At 31.4% G+C, this 21,586-nt stretch overlaps 1 long non-coding RNA gene across 3 annotated transcripts; it reads left to right on the top strand.

The window, feature by feature from the left end:
* The first annotated feature begins 6,859 nt into the window (after window positions 1-6,859).
* Window positions 6,860-13,623, top strand: LOC131660188 (uncharacterized). Of its 3 annotated transcripts, none has more exons than XR_009300751.1 (5): window positions 6,860-7,254; window positions 7,356-7,605; window positions 7,784-7,962; window positions 8,071-9,698; window positions 12,364-13,623. It is a non-coding gene; the product is annotated as an uncharacterized LOC131660188 (long non-coding RNA). The 3 variants fall into 3 exon arrangements; XR_009300752.1 differs by having other exon boundaries at window positions 6,860-7,605; window positions 8,071-8,204; window positions 8,306-9,698; XR_009300750.1 differs by having other exon boundaries at window positions 6,860-7,605.
* The last annotated feature ends 7,963 nt before the right edge of the window (window positions 13,624-21,586 follow it).

Below are 21,586 nucleotides of genomic sequence, written 5' to 3'. Positions count from 1 at the left end.
GCTAAAGTTGTACACCTACTGCTTAGTCTATCGATTTAGTTGCTTAGATCTGATTTACTTATTGTTATGATGTAATATGAATTGGTTTAGTTGTTTTGGTTTAGAAATATGTATATATGTATTTTGATTTACATTAATGGTATATAATATAATGATTTTTTTTGTATATAATCGATATCGATTATAATGGTATATATATATAATGTGATGGTGTAAGAATCAGGTTTAGAAATGATAAATTATAGTTTCATGAAAAAATACTGCCAAAAAATGGTAAATTACAGGTTCTGAAATATTGCTGTCAAAAGTGCAGGTTTAGAAATAATAAAAAATTATAAAAATAATAGACACCTACGAAAGCGCTTTTCCAGAAAAGCGCTTTCGTAGGGCTACTTTAAAAAGAAAAAAAGCATTCTAAAGTAGGCCTACCAAAGCGCTTTTTCAGCAAAAGCGCTCTTATAGGGGGGTCTACCAGAGCGCTTTTTCCGGAAAAGCGCTCTTATAGGGGGGGTCTACCAGAGCGCTTTCAGAAGCGCTTTTGTTACCTACGCCAGCGCTGGTTTTCACAGCGCTTTTAAAGCCCAAAAAAGCGCTTTTAAAGCCCACGCGTGTTGTATATACAGTGTTGGATATACGAGCACTTTTCTCACTTATGTGATCGGAAGACTCAACGTGTCCCTGCTGACTCACAATGTGCGAGGAGATGGAAGGCTAGGCAGGCCATTCCTAGTGGTGCGGCTGAGTACAGGCGGAGGCTCAACGCATTGACTGTGGACGATGTGGTATGGACACCATATACATCTCACAGCCCTCATCGTCCATTTGATGAATCTTCTTTGTACTCCGGGCATATCAGGTGAGAGACCCATGTGACTAGACACTTGCCTGGGAGGTGTCTACGTCAGTATGGATTTATTCAGACTATCCCTCGTCCTATTCCTGTGGCTCCAGTCGGCGGTATCGGTTTCAGAGTCACATCATCAGCTTTGCACGTGAGATCATGGAGAGCTCATCTGTTGTTCAGCATGCTTCTCTGTGCGAGGATGGATACCTGGATTGGTATCTAAGTGTATCACACCCTCGGATCATACCTCCGGCCGCTGCATCTGACGTTCCTGGGCCTTCACGTGCTAGGGTTTCTACTGAGGCACCTCCACCACCTGCAGGGGATCAGGACGCCCCGTTACAGTTGATTGCCGTTCATTTAGATAACTTCATGGGTTTGGTAAACCCAGATGGTGAGCTCTATACTGGTTTAGCTAGGTTGGCTGATATAGTCCGTGGATGGCCTATGTAGATTTTGTTTTATTTATATGTATATTCTGTAAAACCAGACATATTATTTATTGCATAATTTTGTTGCGTTTACATGGTTCAATTTGATGATAAACATAAAATTAACATAAAAAACTTAAGCACTACCGGAAGATTCAGGACGTTTCAGCATCTTCATTATATCGTCAACGGATCTTTGTATCTGAGCATCCAACTCGATCAGACCTTTCGTTATCCTACAGCAAAATGATTTTCACATGGCCTTCACATCTTCATCATTCTTCAACTCGATTAGGTTGTATTTCACCCTTCCATTTGTATCAATCCAATCCTCTCGAAACTCGATCTTTGTCACCCTTCTGTTATCTGAATCAGACAGCAATTCGTTCATCTTTTCTTTCAACCTTGCAAAAGATGTGGTGTCATCTGGAATTTTGAAACCCACTGCAGGATTTTATCCATTGAAATACACTTTCACACCAATCAGAAATTCAGAAATAGATATTTTCAAAAGATGTATTACTCAATACAACATGCCCCTATTTATACACATGAAGGAGCATTCTAGGCCACATAATTTGTCGGTGCAATCGTAGCCCTTTAAAAGTGTCGGAAAAATCCAGACCGTTTAAAAGAAAAAAACCCTAAAAATGAAACTACCGGAAATTTCAGTATACCGGTAACACGTAAATTTTGAAATTTCTGGTAAAATCTAAATTTCCGGTACCCCTGCTAAAATTCTGGTATCACGTAAATTTCAAATTTCCAGTGTTCCATACCGAAAATTTAGATTTTACCAGAAATTTCAAAAGTGCCTACCGGAAATTTCGTTCAGAAATTGTTTGTGTTTCATTAGAGGCATTTCTGTATAAAAAAATTGGGGGTTATCATGTCTAATTTAAGGGGTGACATGTTAAATAGTTGCAATGAGTAACAAGTTGGAATATTCGCCCAACATGCAGCACTTGAGCTCCAAGCCTCTACAACAAATTTTGGGACATTGGATTCATTCACATCAAGCCAAAACAATCACCAAAATCAATTCAGAAAAATAGCAAGTTTCAGTCCACCTCACTCAAGTTTCTCAGTCAAACATCAACCCCTAAAATATCTCTAACAATTCACCACACAATCCCTCAATCCAATGCCACGATTCCACAATTGTCTCAGTCAATTCTCAGTACCTAAAAACTCTCTAACCGTCACATACACCAAGTCCATATATCCCACTATATAACAAATACTCGAACGATCTAGTTTACACTCTGCAAAAAAACTGAACACCAAAACACAAGAGAAAACCTACAAAAATTCTGGCAAAATTTTCCTTCAACCTCACATATATACATCCGAGCACAAACGCAGAGCATACTCACGATCTTGCAACAGACAATAATTTCGCATGAAGCAGAAGGTGTAGAGTAAGAGGAAAGAAGAACTGAAGAAGCCAAAAGGAGGAGAGCACTTACCAGATTCAACCACCGCCCCGGGGTCGTAAAGCCATCGGACTTGCTACGACGAGGTTGGTGCACATTTTCTTTATTTCCGTTACTATCTTGTTCCCCATGCTCCATTGATGAATACCCCCATAGAAATGGCGTGAAATCGCTTTACATTTCCATTTAATTTCGCATTCAACCTCTAGGGTTTTTATTTTCATGAGATATTTGTAAATGTGGGTTTCGGTTTCGCATTGAGGATGAAAAATCGTTTGAAACTGTACCATCCATGTTCACTTTTGCTAGAGCTTTGAAAATGTTTGAAGATGGTGGTGACGTGTGATTACGAGGAGGAGAGAGAAATTTTATATAATTAAATAAACCAATTTTGACCAAAATATTACTAAGAAATACGTAAAATTGGAAAGAGGAGGCGCTCCAATTTTTGAATTTAGTTAGAATTTTGTCAAAGTTTAAATGTTTAAACCGTCTAACTATCATTATTCTAAAATCAACCGATCAACACTTAGTTTTTCGCAGAAGATTGCAAACAATTCACACTCAAACGTACGCTCGTGGGTTTTATTCGACATTTTTCCGTTTTTTAGAAACAAATAGATATTGACGGCGACTTTGTTATATTTCAAGCGTTCGACATTTTTCCGTTTTTTAGAAACAAATAGATATTGACGGCGACTTTGTTATATTTCAAGCGTGCGATGCGTTCGGGTATTTTTTGCACAACAAAAGAGAAAACATGACTAATGAAAGGCAAAAAAATCAATCTATGAGAAGGACCTGACTACGAATTTGATTGGAGATTTCATTTAAAATTAGCAGGAAAATTACAACATACTCACGATTAATGTGATCAAGGAGATAATTAACACCGCCACATACACAACAATGATGAATAAAAAGGAATTGAAGAAAAGGGATTTTGCCGTTGATTGTCCATGATCACAAATAATGAAACTTGATGTGAGATAAAAAAACAAATGCAGAAACAAGAAATCAAAACTCGCAAAATGAATCAGAAACATAAGAATTGAAGAAAAAATCTTATGATACAATATCATACTCATTATTGTATCAACATTAATGTAGAATAAGAGAAATCATGAAAGTGGTGAAAAGAGCATTGTGCTCTGAACTTTTTGCTAGTATGTGATTAGTCCCAAAAAAAAATATAATTAAGGTTGTTATTAACCCAACAAATAGATAAAAGACGAGATGTGAAATAAAAAATAATTGAGAAAAGAATGATGTTGATGAACCAACAATTCAACCATGTTGGGATGATGCCCAAAGAGGAACAACTTAGCCCAAGTTGATGAAATCATTATCTTTATAATCCATTACAAGAGGCTAAATAAATAATAAAAAAGTATTAACTTGAAATAAATAAATAAAATTATTCCAAAAAAATAAAAGTACTTTTGATGAAAAATAGACAGAATCAAAGACTATTCTTGCTATTGTTTACAAAACAAAGAAATAATTTGTTTTTCTTTTATAAGTGAAAATGGATTGAAGAGGCACTTTTTCTTTCATTCATCCTTATTTATACACACCGAAAATTTTATATTTAGTCTACTATTTTTAGGATAATAGTCATTCAATCAAAACCCAATTGATCCAATTGATATGTATTTTTATGGATTTTAATTGGGGGAATATTATCCTACAAATAGAAGCCTAAACATATAATTCTTCAATTCATTTTCCCTTATAAATGAAAATCAAATTCTTCCATTCTTCAATTCATTTTCCCTTATAAATGAAAATCAAATTCTTCCATCGCTCGCAAATATACTAAGAATAATATTGATTCAGTCTATTTTCCATTAAAAAAATTAATAATAATAATAATAATTATTATTATTATTTTGGGAATACTTTTATTTATTTATTTGAAGTTATCACTTTTTCAATTATTTATATATATCATCTTGTTATGGATTATTAACAGATTTTATCATCCTTAGTTTGGGTGATGCTTTATTCAACTTGGACTATGTTTTCCCAAGTTGGGTGGATTTTTATTCATCAGCCATCATTTTTTTCTCAACTATTATTTATTTCACATTTCTTCTTTTCTCTATTTGTTGGGCTAATAAACGAATTTAATTGACTACCATTACTTTAACCTAATGGAACGATAATATTAAAAGTTATGTTATATTTTAATATTATTTTATTTTAAAATAAATTAAAATTTTAATTAATTTACATAAAAAGTATTGGTAACCAACAAAAATTTATGAATACCGATTTTTTTTATCTTAAATAGTTATCGAAAAACAAAATAAATGTAAGTGATTATGGATGATTGAGTGTGATATACAGACCAATAATTTAATTTAAAAAAAATAAAATTTTCAAAAGTTTGTCTTAATTTAGATTTTAATAAATTTGTATAAAATAATTAATTTATCTTTCGGCCTCTGTAGGGCAGTGTCACAAAAGAAGACGAAAAAAGTTGATACAATTATAGTTGTGAATTTGTGGCCATTTGGAGAAGGATCTCGCGTGGAGTTTTGTGGCATCTGTGTGATGTAATTTTACTTTCTCACTCTTGTAAGATTATTTACAATGGAGGTGTTGAATTTTTTTTCAATAGTTGAATTGGTACAATGGTGTGTTGAATCATATGTTGAAAGTGATGTGGATTATTTAGTGTTGAATGAGAAATTAGTGGGGGCCACATAATATTTTTGGTTGTTGTGAGTGTTTATATTTTTATTTCATGATAATTATTTAATGTCATTTATTTTATAGTAAATAAATTTTTTATTTATTTTATTTTCACCAAAATTCATCATTTTTTTTCTCTATAAATAGAGACTTGGTTCATTTGATTTGGACACACCAAAAAAATTCCACTTTTTTCATAATTTTTCATAATTTCAATTGATAATAATATTAATATATAATTAATAATATTAAAATTCGTCATTTTTCATAATTTCAATTGATAATAATATTAATATATAATTAATTTTAATATATAATTATAAAACAAAAATATAAAAGAAAATAAGAATATGAAATAAAAGTAGTGGGGTAGGGTGTTGAATTTTATTAAACAAAACTATTGTAGTGAGTAAAAGTTGAATGTGTGTTGAATTATTAGGTGGAAGAGAGAGAAGATGATGTGGAGTATAAAAAGTGAAAAAGTAGGGTGTTGAATTTGGAAACCATTGTAAATAGTCTAACAAACTTACAGCTGTCTAATTTTCACAATACTGACATTCATTAATTTAAAGTTTAGTCATTTTCTAGCTACAATTGCCATAATGTCGTGGCGCGAAACAATACCCGAGCGCATCGTATGCTCGTAGGACAATTGAGTCACCATCGATATTTATTTGTTCTTAAAAAATGAGAAAAATGTCGAACAAAACCCAAAAAAAGAAACGAGAGAATGGTCATCGCAATTTTATCGGATTCGAGAGTCAATTATGCGAGGGGGTTGTAATAGCACCCCTCACGTCCGTTGTACTCAACGGAATCCGTTTAACTAGTGCCGTGTTTGAGTGTTATCATGAAATGTTTATGAACTTCTACTTAGGGAAAGAGGAAAAGAAGGTTTTTTATTTTTTAGTTTATTGAGTTCTTCAAGACAAATCATTTTGTGTCTACGTATTCCCCGTACAATGAAACAGACAAAGCTCCGTAGTTTTTAGAAGAATGATACGTTAGACATTTCAAATCTTTGAACTTTGACTTGTTTTGCTCGTTAGAGGGACTAAGTCTTTATGTTCGTTTTTCGTATTGAAATGGCTAATACAGATTCGTCTTTGCAAAAGAATTCGAAAATCCCACAAAGTCGAAAAAGAAGTTTGATGAGTGAAAATTGTTTTAATGTGGGTGGTAAGTTGTTTTTATGAGTTGAAGTTCTTTTTAGAAATAATAATATAAAATCAATCAAACTATACAAAAACTCTACATTAAAAAAAAAGAAGTAAATACTCTTACTTAAATAAAAATCAAATTAAATAAATAATACAAAAATAATAGTAGTAAATTAATAAGGTTAACAAATGATAAAGTAAGTTAGTTCAGTGGATAAAGTAAATAATTTAACAAATGATAAATAAATCAATTTGTTTTTGCTGACAAAAGATTAACGAAAACCACAATTTTGTATTGGCTAATGGCTACTACTTATTGAAAACCGATCAAGGAAATGCCTCAATTCGCCATACAATCATACAACAACAACAATTTCGAAAAACCTAAAGGGGAAATTACAGGTAACGATAAAGAAACGGTATGCACAAGCATGGGGAAAACATCAATATAGACATGGCAACATACCTGCATCCCTTTTGCTCCGCCTTGCTCTCAATCTTCTTCTTCTTCTTCTTCTTCTAATTTGTGTGCTTTTGCTTGTATGGTATCTGCGAATCCTCTTCTGCTTATTGTTTAATCCTCATGCTGTAACCTGGAAAACTACAGCAGTAACTTGTGATTAGAACTAAGTTATTTATGTTTCAACTGAGATTGCTAACTTTCCATGAAAACCCGACTGCTTGTACGTTTTGCAGCTTTGATCCTATGATTGCTATAACCTTCAACTTGACATTAATCTTATGGACTACAATATTAACTCATATCTTTGAATGCTTTTGACAGGTTTATATATTCACTCAAGCAGAAATAACATGCCAGAATCAAAGGGCTGCTTGGAGGGCTTTTGAGAATCTTGAATTCAAAGGATACACAAATATGCTTGTGAATCCAAAATACCCGTCATCCCCGGCCTATTTCCTTTGTATAATTGTATTGACTTGTCCTTGAAATGAATCATTGACCGAAATGCCTCGAATCTTGTTCGGGTGTGTGAATGATTTCAATCCAAACCACAATTTTTCTTCTGTAAATGGTAAAAATATCCGACTTGCTTCAATTCCCCTCTTTATGTCCTCTTTAAATTCTGATGGACATTATGGTGAAATTTCATTTTGCCAATTATGTTTGCACTCTTTGATTCTTTGAACTTTAGTGGTTTGTGTATATTGTATCTCTGCCCACTTATTATTATTATCAATGGCGGTTGGTAGATTATGACAGTCAGGCAAAAATCCGCCTTGTATGTCTGGTATCACCGCCTTTGCAGGAGAAATGGCAAATATAATAGGCATTGCAGCCTATGGTGGAAGGCTCTGAATCCACCATATCATGGAGCCAGGCCACAATTTGACAACATTGTCACTGCTACTTTATACAGAACAATAAAATGGTAAATCATATAAACCTTAAAATCATAATTTCAAAATATCTTAAGTTTCAATGGTCAAATGTAAGATTGTAACAATTTTGTTACCAAATGCTTTGTTTTTCATGACAGGTTCTCAATGGATGAATCGAGAATGAGGACCAAGATAAGTTTAGGCATATGGAGAAGATGCAGCATTATGGCCTTTTATGGATGCGTATGGGTCAAAGGAAAATTGCATTGAATGGAGATTTTCTTATATTTCTGTAAGTTGTATTGTATCATGTGAACTTCCGTATTTTAAGGCTTTTGTGCCATTTTGAAATCAATGGTAGAATCTTGTACTGACTTAGTCTTGTCTTTCTAGAAACAAATCGGAAATCTAAACACTGTATTCCATTTTGGTTGTATGCTTCAAAAGCTTGGCAAATATGCCTGTGCAGCTGTGCTTGTAATTTGGATGTGTACTTTACTTCAAAAATCAATTCTATTTTTTTGTCTTGAATTTCAAACAGGCCTTAAACTTATGGGTTCAAGTTAATCCTTAGTTTTAATAAAGTGAAGCGGTGACTTAAAGTAAGGTAACACAATTTCTTGGATTAAACGAAATTCATACCGTAGCCTTTCAAGAGTATATAAAAAATAAAGAACATCATGATCTCCTTTCAAGGAAATTTTCTCATTTTGGATGAATATCCATGTGAAATCTAATATGCAAATTCCACAAAAATGATTCACTAATCACATGGGCAAATTAGGGGTCAAAATTAACAATGCGACAAATGACAACTGATTATCGAGTGTACTTCTAATGGATTTGAGTCAAAACATCATAATCTAATCTCAAGAAAACTTCTCCTTAAGTGTGCGTATTCCTTATAAAACATAATTACATTTTGAGGTGGATTGAGTTAAGGTATTTCTTTTGAGAATTGGGGTCATAATTTCACAACACTTAGTTTGCCCATTGTTTGATCAAAGCAACTTAGTCACCTTGGTTTAAATAACCATTTTACTTTCATTAAGTTCATATTGCAAAACTGAAAGATAGTATGCTTCCAAAATTCAAAGCAAAGACAAAGTAGAATTGGCTTTTTAATTGAAGTGCACATTCAAATGCAACCACAAGTATGCTTATTAAGTTGTCACAAGTTTTGTACCAAATTCTATGCCAAGCTGTTGAAATATACATACATACAGTGAGTAACAAGTTGGAGTACTAATTTGAATCTTCAAATTTTTGTCAATACATCAAGTTTTTAAGACTACCAAAAGAAGGCTTAGTTGATACATAGTTCAACTATTAATTTCAAAGTGACACAATCTCTACTTCGTGACCTTCACATCAGGTTGTTAAGGCTACAAATATAATGCATAGTGATACATATTTCAAGCATTAATGTCAAAGGGAGAAAGTCCTTAATTTACAAGATTGCAAAGGGAAGTAAGATTAAAGTTACAAAGTCTTTCATCCAAGCCAGAAAAATAGCAAGTTTCTCAGTCAAACTTGAACCCCTAAAATTTCTCTAACAATTCACCACTCAATCCCATGCCACGATTCCACAATTGTCTCAGTCAATTCTCACTACCTAAAAATTCTCTAACCGTCACATACACCAAGTCCATATATCCCACTGTGTAATAGAAATACACGGTGATACACAAAAGAAGGTGTAGAGGAAGAGGAAAGAAGAATTGAAGAAGCCAACGATTCAGCCACCGCGCCGGGGACGTAAAGCCACCGGACTTGCTCCGACGAGGTTGGTGCACATTTTCTTTTTCGCATTTTTTCCGTTACTATCTTGTTCCCTATGCTCCATTAATGAATTACCCCCATAGATATTGCGTGAAATCGCTTTACATTTCCATTTAATTTCGCATTGAATTTCTAGGGTTTTTATTTTCATGAGGTGTTTGTAAATGTGGGTTTCGGTTTTACATTGAGGATGGAAAATCATTTGAAACTGTACCATCCATGTTCACTTTTGGTAGAGCTTTGAAAATGTTTGAAGATGGTGGTGACGCTTGGAGAGGGGAGGAAACTGATTTTTTTTTTATCACGTTTTGTCTCTCTTTCTTCTATTTACTTTCTTCTTTTTTTTTTTTTTATTAATTGCATTGTTTACGCAATATCATATTACTTACTGTATTAACATTGAAGAAAAAGGGATTTTGCTGATAATTGTCCATGATCACAAACAATAAAACTTGATGTGAGATAAAAAACAAATGCAGAAACAAGAAAGTCCCTAAAAAATTAGTTAGGGTGAGACTTAAATCTCCTATTTATATATAGAATGTAGAATATAGAAAGTTGTTTGCACACACTTTCTAAACAACCTTTAAGTTATTGGCATGTCTAAGCACAACAAATTTAATTGATGTTATTATTAGCACAATAAATAGATAGAAGACGAGATGTGAAATAAAAATTAGTTGAGAAAAGAATGATCGTTGATGAACCGCAACAATCCAACTATGTTGGGATGATGCCCAAAGGAGGGACACCTTAGCTCAAGTTGATGAAAGTATTACCTAAAATAATGATAATAAAATCAGTTTATAATCCATAACAAGAGGATAAATAAACAATAAAAAAACGTTAACTTAAAATAAATAAATAAAAATATTCTAAATATACTTTTGGAAATATTTTTATTTATTTATTTGAAGTTATCACTTTTTCAATTGTTTATATATCCTCTGTTTATGTATTATAAACAGATTTTATCATCATTAGCTTGGGTGATGCTTTCATCAATTTGACTATGTTTTTTTAAGTTGGTTGGATTGTTATTCATCAACCATAATTTTTTTCTCACTATTATTTATTTCGCATTTCTTCTTCTCTCTATTTGTTGTGCTAATAAACAAATTTAATTGACTACTATTACTTTAATATAATGAAATGGTAATATTAAAAGTTATGTCATATTTTAATATTATTTTATTTTAAAATATATTAAAATTTTAATTAGTTTACACTAAAACTATTGGTAACCAACAAAAATTTATGAATACCAACAAAGTGAAGACAAAAATTTGTTTGTTTTTCTTTTATAAGTAAAAATGGATTGAAGATGCACTTGATTTCTTTCATTTAGTCTTATTTATACACGCGATAATTCTATATTTAGACTATTATTCTTCAGATAATATTCACCTAATCAAAACTCAATTGATCCGATTGATTTGTGTTTTTTTTGTCTAATACAATACAATTGACATTTTCTTCAAAATCCAATTGATCTGATTCATAAGTTACTATCGGACAACAATTGCCACATCACACTACAAAATAAATAAATAAAAGTAACATATCAATCATATATATTTTTTTTAAGTGTGATGTGTCAATCTTAGCCAAAAAATAACAAATTAATCAAATCAATTGGATTTTGAAGAAAATGTCAATTGTGTTGTATTAAAAAAAAAGAAAATAACAATTAGATCAATTGGATTTTGATAGGATGAATATTATCCTAAACATAGTACTCTAACTATAGAATTTTTGGTGTGTATAAATAATTCTAAATGAAAGAAAGCAAGTTCACCTCCGAGAAACACAAATTCTTTCATAGCAAACAATAACAAGAATAATATTGATCCCGTCTATTTTCCTTCAATATTATTTTTAATTATTATTATTATAATAATAATAGTATTATATTTTTGGAAATACTTTGATTTATTTATTTATTTTAAGTTATCCCTTTTTCGATTGTTTATATATCAACTTATTATGGATTATAAATTGATTTTATTATGATTAGTCTGAGCGATACTTTCATCAACTTGGGCTATGTTGTCCCTCCCTCAATATCCCACTTCAACTATCATTCTTTTCTCAACTATTATTTATTTCACATCTCGTCTCCTGTCCATTTTTTTTATGCTAATAAATGAATTTAATTGAGTACCATTATTTTAATCTAATGAAATGATAATATTAAATGTTAGGTCATATTTTAATATTATTTTATTTTAAAATAAATTAATTTTTTTTAACTAATTTACACTAAAAGTACGGTAACCAATGAAAATTTATAAATACCAAAAATAAATTATAATAGCCGTCGTTATCAAAGATGTGCAGATTGGAAAGGGGTTTTCTGTTTGGAATGGATCAGTATTGAGAAGTAAGGGAACTCAATTCACCAATTAGATATGAATTGTACATGGATTGGTTTGAATAATTTGATGCTTTTGCAATAGAATATTTTGTAGTAGTGCTTTCTGGGTATGTTTTGATTTATTTATTTGATCCTATCTATTAACATAAGAATTTGTGAAACGGTTTGAGAGTGCTTATAGAAATAACTTACTATACATAACCATAAGTTGTTTTCCGCTTATTTTCATAAGCTCTCTTGTCCAGCTTCTTCCTTCTTCCTTTTCACTTTCTTATTTTTTTTTTGGTTTTAGACAAGAGATACAGATGTCAAAGCAAAGAATAACCATATGATTTCAAGCAATAAACTTGTTTGCGGAATGTTATTTCAATTACAAGCAAAAAATAAATAAATTTCTAGTCTATCTAAATATCTCAAACAAGGTAGATAGATACTCATCATTATGCAACATTCAAGACGAAATAGCGAAAGCCGGTAACAATGCAGGATCGAATAATGGCGAAAATGGCGAAAATGGTGAGATAATAAGTGGCTATCAAGCTGCAAAGTTTCAAGGTGAGATTCTTAACACAAAACAAGAGAATAGTAAAGTTGCAAGTGAATTGCAATCAGGTCTCAGTCTTGTGAAAGGAATGAAGAATGATGTTGAGAAAACACTTGATGAATTTGATCGATAAATTGGGGTGAGTAGTGTTCATAGTGACACAGAGAAACACAAGAGGGAATAGAATACCTTTGAGGTCTTTTCTGTTTGGTGTGAAGTTGAAGAGACAAAAACATCATCAATCATTGTTTGCATGTGTTAACCCTACACTGTCGAAGCAAAATAGTATCAATGATCAAGCACCAGCTCTAATATAGAGTTTGAATTTCATTTACTTTATTTAATGTACTTGGAAATTTGTTTAAGGGTTGTAGCATGATTGTGACAAGATATAGAACATTGAAATTGTTATGCAACGAAATTTGTTTAAGGATTGTAGCAACGAAATTTGTAACATTTTCAGATTTATGAACTCGGTTCTTTTTGTTTTTGTCCTTGTTGTATGCGAAATTATTCTTGTGGTTGTGGTGAAGTCCTCATAATATAATTATAGTTGCTTTCTTTTAAAATCAAAATTCTTGAAATAAATTTGCTACGATTTTGCCTACCGATTAGCTACGAAATTTAATGGCTTCAAAGTGTGATATTGATCTTGGCCATGTGGCATGACATGTCAGCATCTTGTCACCCTAGCATTGTCACGTGGCGTGCCACGTCAGTTCTATTAATGGCGTTACACATGAGAGAGCAAAAATGTGGACGGAAAACTTTATGAGGACCATTCTTTGAAAGAATTTTTTAAGACACTTGTTTATCCAGAATTTTGGTAAACAACCGCTAGTTTCTTATTAAAGTTAACTTTGCAAGATCAAGTAGTAAATCTCATGACTTTATTGTGCTATACTGTGTTTTAATATTATTTGATTTGTGTTTAATGCGTAAAAGACAAAATATTGAAAATAACAATGCACAAAGTTTAAGGAAATGACAGGAAAGAAAGGCATAAAAGGTAACATGAACTTGTGAAATAAAGGAAACTTATTGCATGAATATAAAATGATACGCATACGTACATTTTCAGAAAGTAACACTCATTTCTCATTTTAGCACAAAAATTGAGAGTTTTCTTTAGTAACATAGGAATGCGGACACTAAAAACTACAAACAACGCTGCTTATATAGACATTTAAAATAGTAACTGCCCTAACGGTCGACTACGCATTTGCCACCACGTGTCCCAACCATGCAACTTTCGCCCATCAGGCTTCCACGTGCCTCAGAGAAAATTGTCTGATCTGATCCACTTAAGTTCGACTTTGACCAACCTCTGACTAGAAAACACGTGAATATTTCCAAGTCTTTTCTTCTAAGTATAATACTAGTGAAACCTATCATTTTCGACCATGTACTTACTGAAGTCGAAAGCTCTTCGACCAAACACTCTCAAAACTTCCTATTTTGGATTGACATGCTATCAATTCACACTGCCAACAGTAAGTTGAAATTCAAGGGTAACAAATTGCCCCCTCAAAAGGCCAATTTAAAATGAAACTTTTGTAGGAGAAGATTGGCGTTTTTAATTCTTTATACTTCCGACTTTCCAAAACTGGCGTACATGTCATGATTACGCTACAATTTCCAAGATAACAATCATTAGTTATTCTTTTCTGCTCCTCAGTCAACTTTCTAGTATAAGGCCTTTTCCTGAAATCAGACCCATAGTTATTCTAATTTGACGTCGACCCCTCTTTCACAGCCTTTTGATTCCTCTGGTATCGCCTCCATTGAGTCCTTGTCATGGGATTTTTCCCTTTATAATTTGGAGACACATAAGCATAGTCTTTTGACTTTCCACTGTTCTTTGAATTCTCAGCACTTGCCGCCAAATCTAGCACCTTCTATTCTGGACGTTTTCCCCATGGTAGTTCAAAGGCTTGACCCATTTTCCTTGAGGAACATCAGATGGGGGACAAAAAGTTCTCTGTCGAGGCTTCTCAAAGCTCTTCCTATACACTACAAAAAAACTCATCTCCAGCGACATAATTAGCGACGTGGACAACACGTGGCTCAAAAATGCTAGTTGCGACGTGAGTCTAACGTCGCCACCTATATTTTAATATTAAATTACTTTACAGCCTTAAAGTGGTTGGGAGTCAGACATGGGGTAGTGTGAAAAACATTTACGACGTGGTATACACGTCGCCACATTAATTACATAAATTAATTCATCACACCCCATAACGTTCAAATGGGGGGAATATTCAAAATTTTGAAAAATTTTGTGGTGACGTTATTATCACGTCGCTACATTTAAATGGGGGAATATTCAAAAGCACCGTTCTGTTGATGTGACACAGTGGCAGCTTTGCAGGCGTGTATGTGACCGTTGCCTTGTTGCGACGTGGATGTCACGTGGCAAATAGAGATGTGCATTCCACGTCGCTACATTATGTATTAATCCAGCCATTTCGCTTCCCCCCACCACCATTCACGACTCTGCAAACTCAAACCCTTCCTTCCCTTTCTCTGCAAACCCAAACCCTTTCTCTCCCAAAATCATCTCCTCCTAAAATCCAACCCTCCTCTCCCAAATTAATTCAATCCCAAAGGTAGTTAAGATTATTTTGATATTTTTTATTTTCTTATAATTTTATTATATATTTTGTTGTTAATTTTTGATTTTTTTTGGGTATAGGTTTAGTAGATTGAAGAAGGTGGAGTAGATTGAAGAAGGAGGAGTAGATTGAAGAAGAGGTAAGTAAATAAGATTGATTTTTAATGTGATTTATAATGATTTTTAGTATAGATTTATAGTATAAAATAAAATTTATTTGTATAGGTTTTTGTTTTTAATAGGATTTTGTTTATATTCTGTTTTCTGTTTTCAATAGGTTTTTGTTTTTTTTTTATAGATTAATAAATTTATTATAGTAAATAAAATTTTTAAATAGAATATATTAAAACTAAAAACGAAATATGAAAACTATAGATTTATTATAGATTTAAAAAGAATATAGGTTTTTTAATAGAATATAGATTTATTATAGATTTAAACAGAATATAGGTTTTTAAATAGATTTATAATATATTTAAACAGAATATAGATTTAAATAGATTTATTATATATTAAAATTATTATATATTAAAACTATAGGTTTTTATTATAGATATAAATAGAATATAGTAAATAAAATAAAAACGAAAATTAAATATATTTTTTATTAATATTTTTAAAACTATTAAAAAAAATTGATATATTAAAACTATTATTAAAATTATTATATATTATTATTATTATTAAAACGAATTTTTTGTTTAATATTTTACAATATATAAAATAGATTATTATAAATATTAATATAATTTTAAAAAGAATATAATAGTTATATATATTATAAAGTTTTCATTTTTAAGAATATAATATAGATATATATTATAAAGTTCTCACTCTAAAAAATATATTATTATAACTTAAACAAATTTTATATATTCAAAACTAATATAATAGTTATATATTATAAAGTTTTCATTTTCAATTTTTATTATATATATTATTTATTATAATGAGTAATATTATACTATATTTAAAATAGATTATTATAACTTAAACAAATTTTATATATTCAAAACTAATATAATAGTTATATATTATAAAGTTTTAATTTTTAATTTTTATTATATATATTATTTATTATAATGAGTAATATTATACTATATATAAAATAGATTATTATAACTTAAACAAATTTTATATATTCAAAACTAATATAATAGTTATATATTATAAAGTTTTCATTTTTAATTTTTATTATATATATTATTTATTATAATGAGTAATATTATACTATATTTAAAAACATATTTTATATAAATGTATTTTTTTAAAATAAATTGTAGATGATGCTGTAGGTGCTTGTATATATGTTATAAAAACATAATATGTATGTGTTTGTATATTTTCAAATATAATAGTAATATTTCTTATTTCTTATTTTTTATTTTTATTACTATATATGTAACAAAAACATAATAGTAGTATTTTTATTAAAGAATATTTTCAATATGTGTAACTTAAAATGTGTAGTTAATAAACGAGAGAATTAACACCGCCACATACACAATGATGAATAAAAAGGAATTCAACTAATTCCTTCTAGAGTCCCTTGATCTTGGAGTAATAGACACTAACAGAAAGAGATCGTAGTGAAAGTGATGAAATCTTTGCGAAGTTGGAACAAGCGAGGACCATTGTTTTGGAGAAAAACGCTCTTGAAGATCGTTCCAAATCCCTGCCGTAATGGATGAATAGATGTTGCTAGCGGAGAGTTCCTTGGAAACTGAGTTTAAGAGCCATGAAGCAACAACATTATCGTTATGGAGCCATATTGGATATTGTGGATCACCCCCAAGAGGTTACGGAATTAATCCACCAACGAATTCGATTTTGTTTGCATCGAGAGCAATAAGCATCGCACGACGCCACAACGGATGTTTCTCTTCGATTAAGAAATGAGAAACCAAAATAAGACTGAATGATCAGATGACATATGAATAAGGGATTTTGATGTTGATTGTCCATGATCACAAACAATAAAACTTGATGTGAGATAAAAAAAACAAATGCAGAAACAAAAAAATCAAAACTTGCAAATTGAATAAGAAACACTAGAATTGAAGAAAAATTCTTATATACAATATCATATTCATTATTGTATCAATATTTATGTAGAAGAAGAGAAACCATGAAAGTGGTGAAAAGAGCATCTTCCTGTTATGTGATTTATCCCCAAAGGATTAGTTACAGTGAGACTTAAATCCCCTATTTATACATAGAATGTAGAATATAAAAGTTGTTACACATGTGACCGTTGCACACACTTTCTAAACAACCCTCTTGAGATTATTATTATTAGCACAACAAATAGACAGAAGACGAAATGTGAAACAATTATTAGCACAACAAATAGACAGAAGACGAGATGTGAAATATAAAATAATTGTGAAAAGAATTATTGATGGACCAAAAATCTAATCAAGTTGGGATAATATCCAAGAGAGGCACAACGTAGCCCAAATTGATGAAAGCATCCCCAAGACTAATGATGATTGAAAAAGTGATAACTTTAAAGTATTTTCAAAATAATAAAAATAATAATAATAATAATAATAATTAATTAATTAAAGTAAATAGATCGGAGATACACTTGATTTATTTTTTTTAATCTTATTTATACACACCGAAAAATTATATATTTAATTTACTATTTTTATGATAATATTCATCCAATCAAAACACAATTGATCCAATTGATATGTTTTTTTTTGTTTTAATTGGATGAATATTATTCTATAAATAGTAGCTAAATATCTTGGTGTATATAAATAAGATTAAATGAAAGAAAGCAAGTGCCTCCAATTCATTCTCATGAAAGACAAATTCTTTCATTGCTTTGCAAACTATAGTAAGAATAATATTGATTTAGTCTATTTTCCCTCAAAAATAATTTTATTTATCATCATTATTATTTTAGAAATATTTGTATTTATTTATTTATTTGAAATTATCACTTTTTCAATTGTTTATATATCCTATTGTTATGGATTATTATAAGCTGATTTTATTATCATTAGCATGCTTTCATAACTTGGCTATGTTATCCCTACCTTAGACATTATCCCAACTTGGTTGGATTGTTGATTCATCAATTAATTCTTTTCTCAACTATTATGCATTTCACATTTCAAATCATTCTGTCTATTTGTTGTGCTAATAAACAAATTTAATTGACTACCATTAAATTAATCTAATGAAACGGTAATATTAAAAGTTATGTCATGTTTTAATATTATTTTATCATTTTATTTTATAATAAATTAAAATTTTAATTAATTAAAATTTTGTATTGGTTACTACTTTTCAATAAGATATTTTTTATTGGGAATAATTGTTAGAATTATGAACAACCTCCAAAAACAATAATTTAAAGAGTAAATTATGAAATGCATGAAAGAAGTTTTCTTATTTTGAAAGAAAGTTGGTATGATTAAAGTTACACGCTTCAATTCATTAATAAATTTTTATCATTCGGAGTCAAATTTCCCAAATAAATGTAAATGACTCAACATAGACATGGCAACATACACACCTGTATCAATAGATTTCAAAAACATGAAGCGAAATCGATTATGACGTTACCGACGAGAAATCGAGCTTCTCGGTGAGTTTACCTTTTGCTCCGCCTTGCTTTCAATCTTCTTCTTCTAATTTGTGTCAGTGTTGCTGTGTGTTGTGGCTTGCGTGTGTAAGGTTAAGGGTTTGTTGGTGTTAGTTTATGCATGTTGAATGAAACTGAGCTTGTTATATAGTGAGCCTTGAGGGATTATACTTGGTATGTGTGATAGGTTTAGAGAAAATTTAGGGAGTGAGGGTTGAATGTGAACTCAGTGAATTCGTGGAGAGTTAGGTTGTAAGAGAAGTTTTAGGGAGTGATCTTGACCTGAGAGTTGAGTTTGACTGAGAGATTTTAGGATGTGGGGTGGACTGAAAAATCAGGGAGTCGTGGCATGGGATTAAGCAGTTAGAGAACTTTTAGGACCTTCAAAATTGTCTTGAGTCATGGCATGGGATTAATCTATCAATGGCGGTTGGTAGATTATGGCAGTCAGGCAAAAATCCGCCTTGTACGTCTGGTATCGCCGCCTTTGTAGGATATATGGCAAATATAACAGGCATTGCAGCCTATGGTGGAAGGCTCTGAATCCACCATATCATGGAGCCAGGCCACAATTTGACAACATTGTCACTGCTACTTTATACATAACAATAAAATGGTAAATCATATAAACCTTAAAATCATCATAATTTCTAAATTTCTTAAGTTTCAATGGTCAAATGTAAGATTGTAACAATTTTGTTACCAAATGCTCTTGTAATGATTGCTTTTCATGACAGGTTGTCAATGGATGAATCGAGAATGTGGACCATGATAAGTTTAGGCATATGGAGAAGATGCAGCATTATGGCCTTGTGGATGCTTATGGGTCAAAGGAAAATTGTATTGAATGGAGGTTTTCTTATAATTATGTAAGTTGTATCATGTGAACTTTTGTAATTTAAGGCCTTGGTGCCATTTTGAAATCAATGGTAGAATGGAATCTTGTACTGACTTAGTCTTGTCTTTCTAGAAACAAATTGGAAATCTAAACACTGTATTCCATTTGGTTGTATCCTTCAAAAGCTTGGCAAATATGGCCTGTGCAGCTGTGCTTGTAATTTGGATGTGTACTTTACTTCAAAAATCAATTCTATTTTCTTGTCTTGAATTTCAAACAGGCCTTAAACTTATGGGCTCAAGTTTATCCTTAGTTTTAATAAAGTGAATGGGTGACTTAAACTAAGAGGATTTAACATGCCTCCCCCATTATTATACATGGCATCCCCCCATTTTAAATATTTTCATAATATCCCTGAGGCTATTTACTTGTTAATTTTACCTTTTTCTCAAAAAATTACTTTTTCGCAAATTTAAATTTTCGGTACCCCTTTTTTGTCGTTTACCGGATATTATTTGAGAATTCAAAATTTTCGGTAGACATATACCGTAAATTTCAAAATTTACGGTGGCGATAAACCAAAAATTTCAAATTTTCGGAGATTTAAGAGAATTTTTTGTAGATTAACCAGAAATTTCCAGTAGATTCCACCCTCTCCGAAGATTTCAAATTTCCAAAATATCGGAAATTTCCGTTATTGCCAAATTTCCTGTATGTCTGAAGAAAATGTTTTGTATCTTTGCGGTCCAGAACCGGCAACCTCAGCTTCTTCCACAGATTCATGTACTGATCTTACGCACTATTTCACCACAAACATGGTACGTTTCCTATCTATTTTGCACATCTATATTCGGTTTTCGACCTTATTCCTAAGTTGTTGACGTTTACCAATTACATTTTGTTGTAAATGGTAGATTTTTGAATCAAAAGAGAAAGTTTTAGAATGGGCGTGAGAGGTTGGTAAAAAGCATGATATTGCCGTTGTTATCATCCGTTCTGATTCTACTAATGGAAGCCGAGGGAGGAAGAATAAACTGATAATAGGATGTGAGAGAGGTGGAGATTACAAAAAAAAAAAGATGCGAAGACCAATGATGGTATCTATGAGGATTAAATGCCCCTTTAGGCTGCGATCTGTTCCAAGCAGTGTAGGTTGGAAGGTGATGGTAGATGCGGCCCACGCAGGATGCATAATCATAGATTAGATAGGGGATTGAAAGACCATGACATATTGGGACGTCTAAAAGATGATGAAAAGAAGTTTGTGAATGACATGACAAAGTATAATATGGCACCAAGGATCATCATTTCAGCATTGAAAGATAAAGATCCTGAAAACCTCACTATTATTACCCAGGTATATAGAGCTAGAGCAACATACAGATCGAGCAAGAGAGGTACAATGACAGAAATGCAAATGTTATTGAACCTTATACATCAAGAGAAATACATGTGTTGGACTAGAAACAGACAGAATTCTGAAATGGTGGCTAATATCTTTTAGACACATCATGACTCTGTCAAGTTGCTGCACATGTTTCCTCTCGTGTTGATTTTTTATTGTACATACAAGACAAATAGGTAAGAATTCAACTTCTTTCATACAAACATATGTTGATTTATCTGGTTATCTTACATACGTTTTTTATCGTGCAGGTATCGGATACCACTATTAGATATTATTGGTGTTACATCAACAAAGTTGACTTTTTCAGTTGCATTTTCTTACTTGGAACATGAAAGGGAAGAGAACTTCACATGGACGCTAGAGAAACTGAAAGAGTTGTTTACCTCAGACAAATTTCTTCTTGATGTTATGGTGACGGACTGAGAAATTGCATTAATGAATGCCATTTATTCGGTGTTGCCAAAGGCAACACATCTACTGTGTATGTTCCATATTTCCAAGAACGTGAGC

Source organism: Vicia villosa, linkage group LG3 (assembly GCF_029867415.1).
Source record: "Vicia villosa cultivar HV-30 ecotype Madison, WI linkage group LG3, Vvil1.0, whole genome shotgun sequence".
Lineage (NCBI taxonomy): Eukaryota > Viridiplantae > Streptophyta > Magnoliopsida > Fabales > Fabaceae > Vicia > Vicia villosa.
The sequence above is the reverse complement of the archived record's forward strand: the minus strand, read 5'-3'. Positions and strand labels throughout refer to the sequence as shown.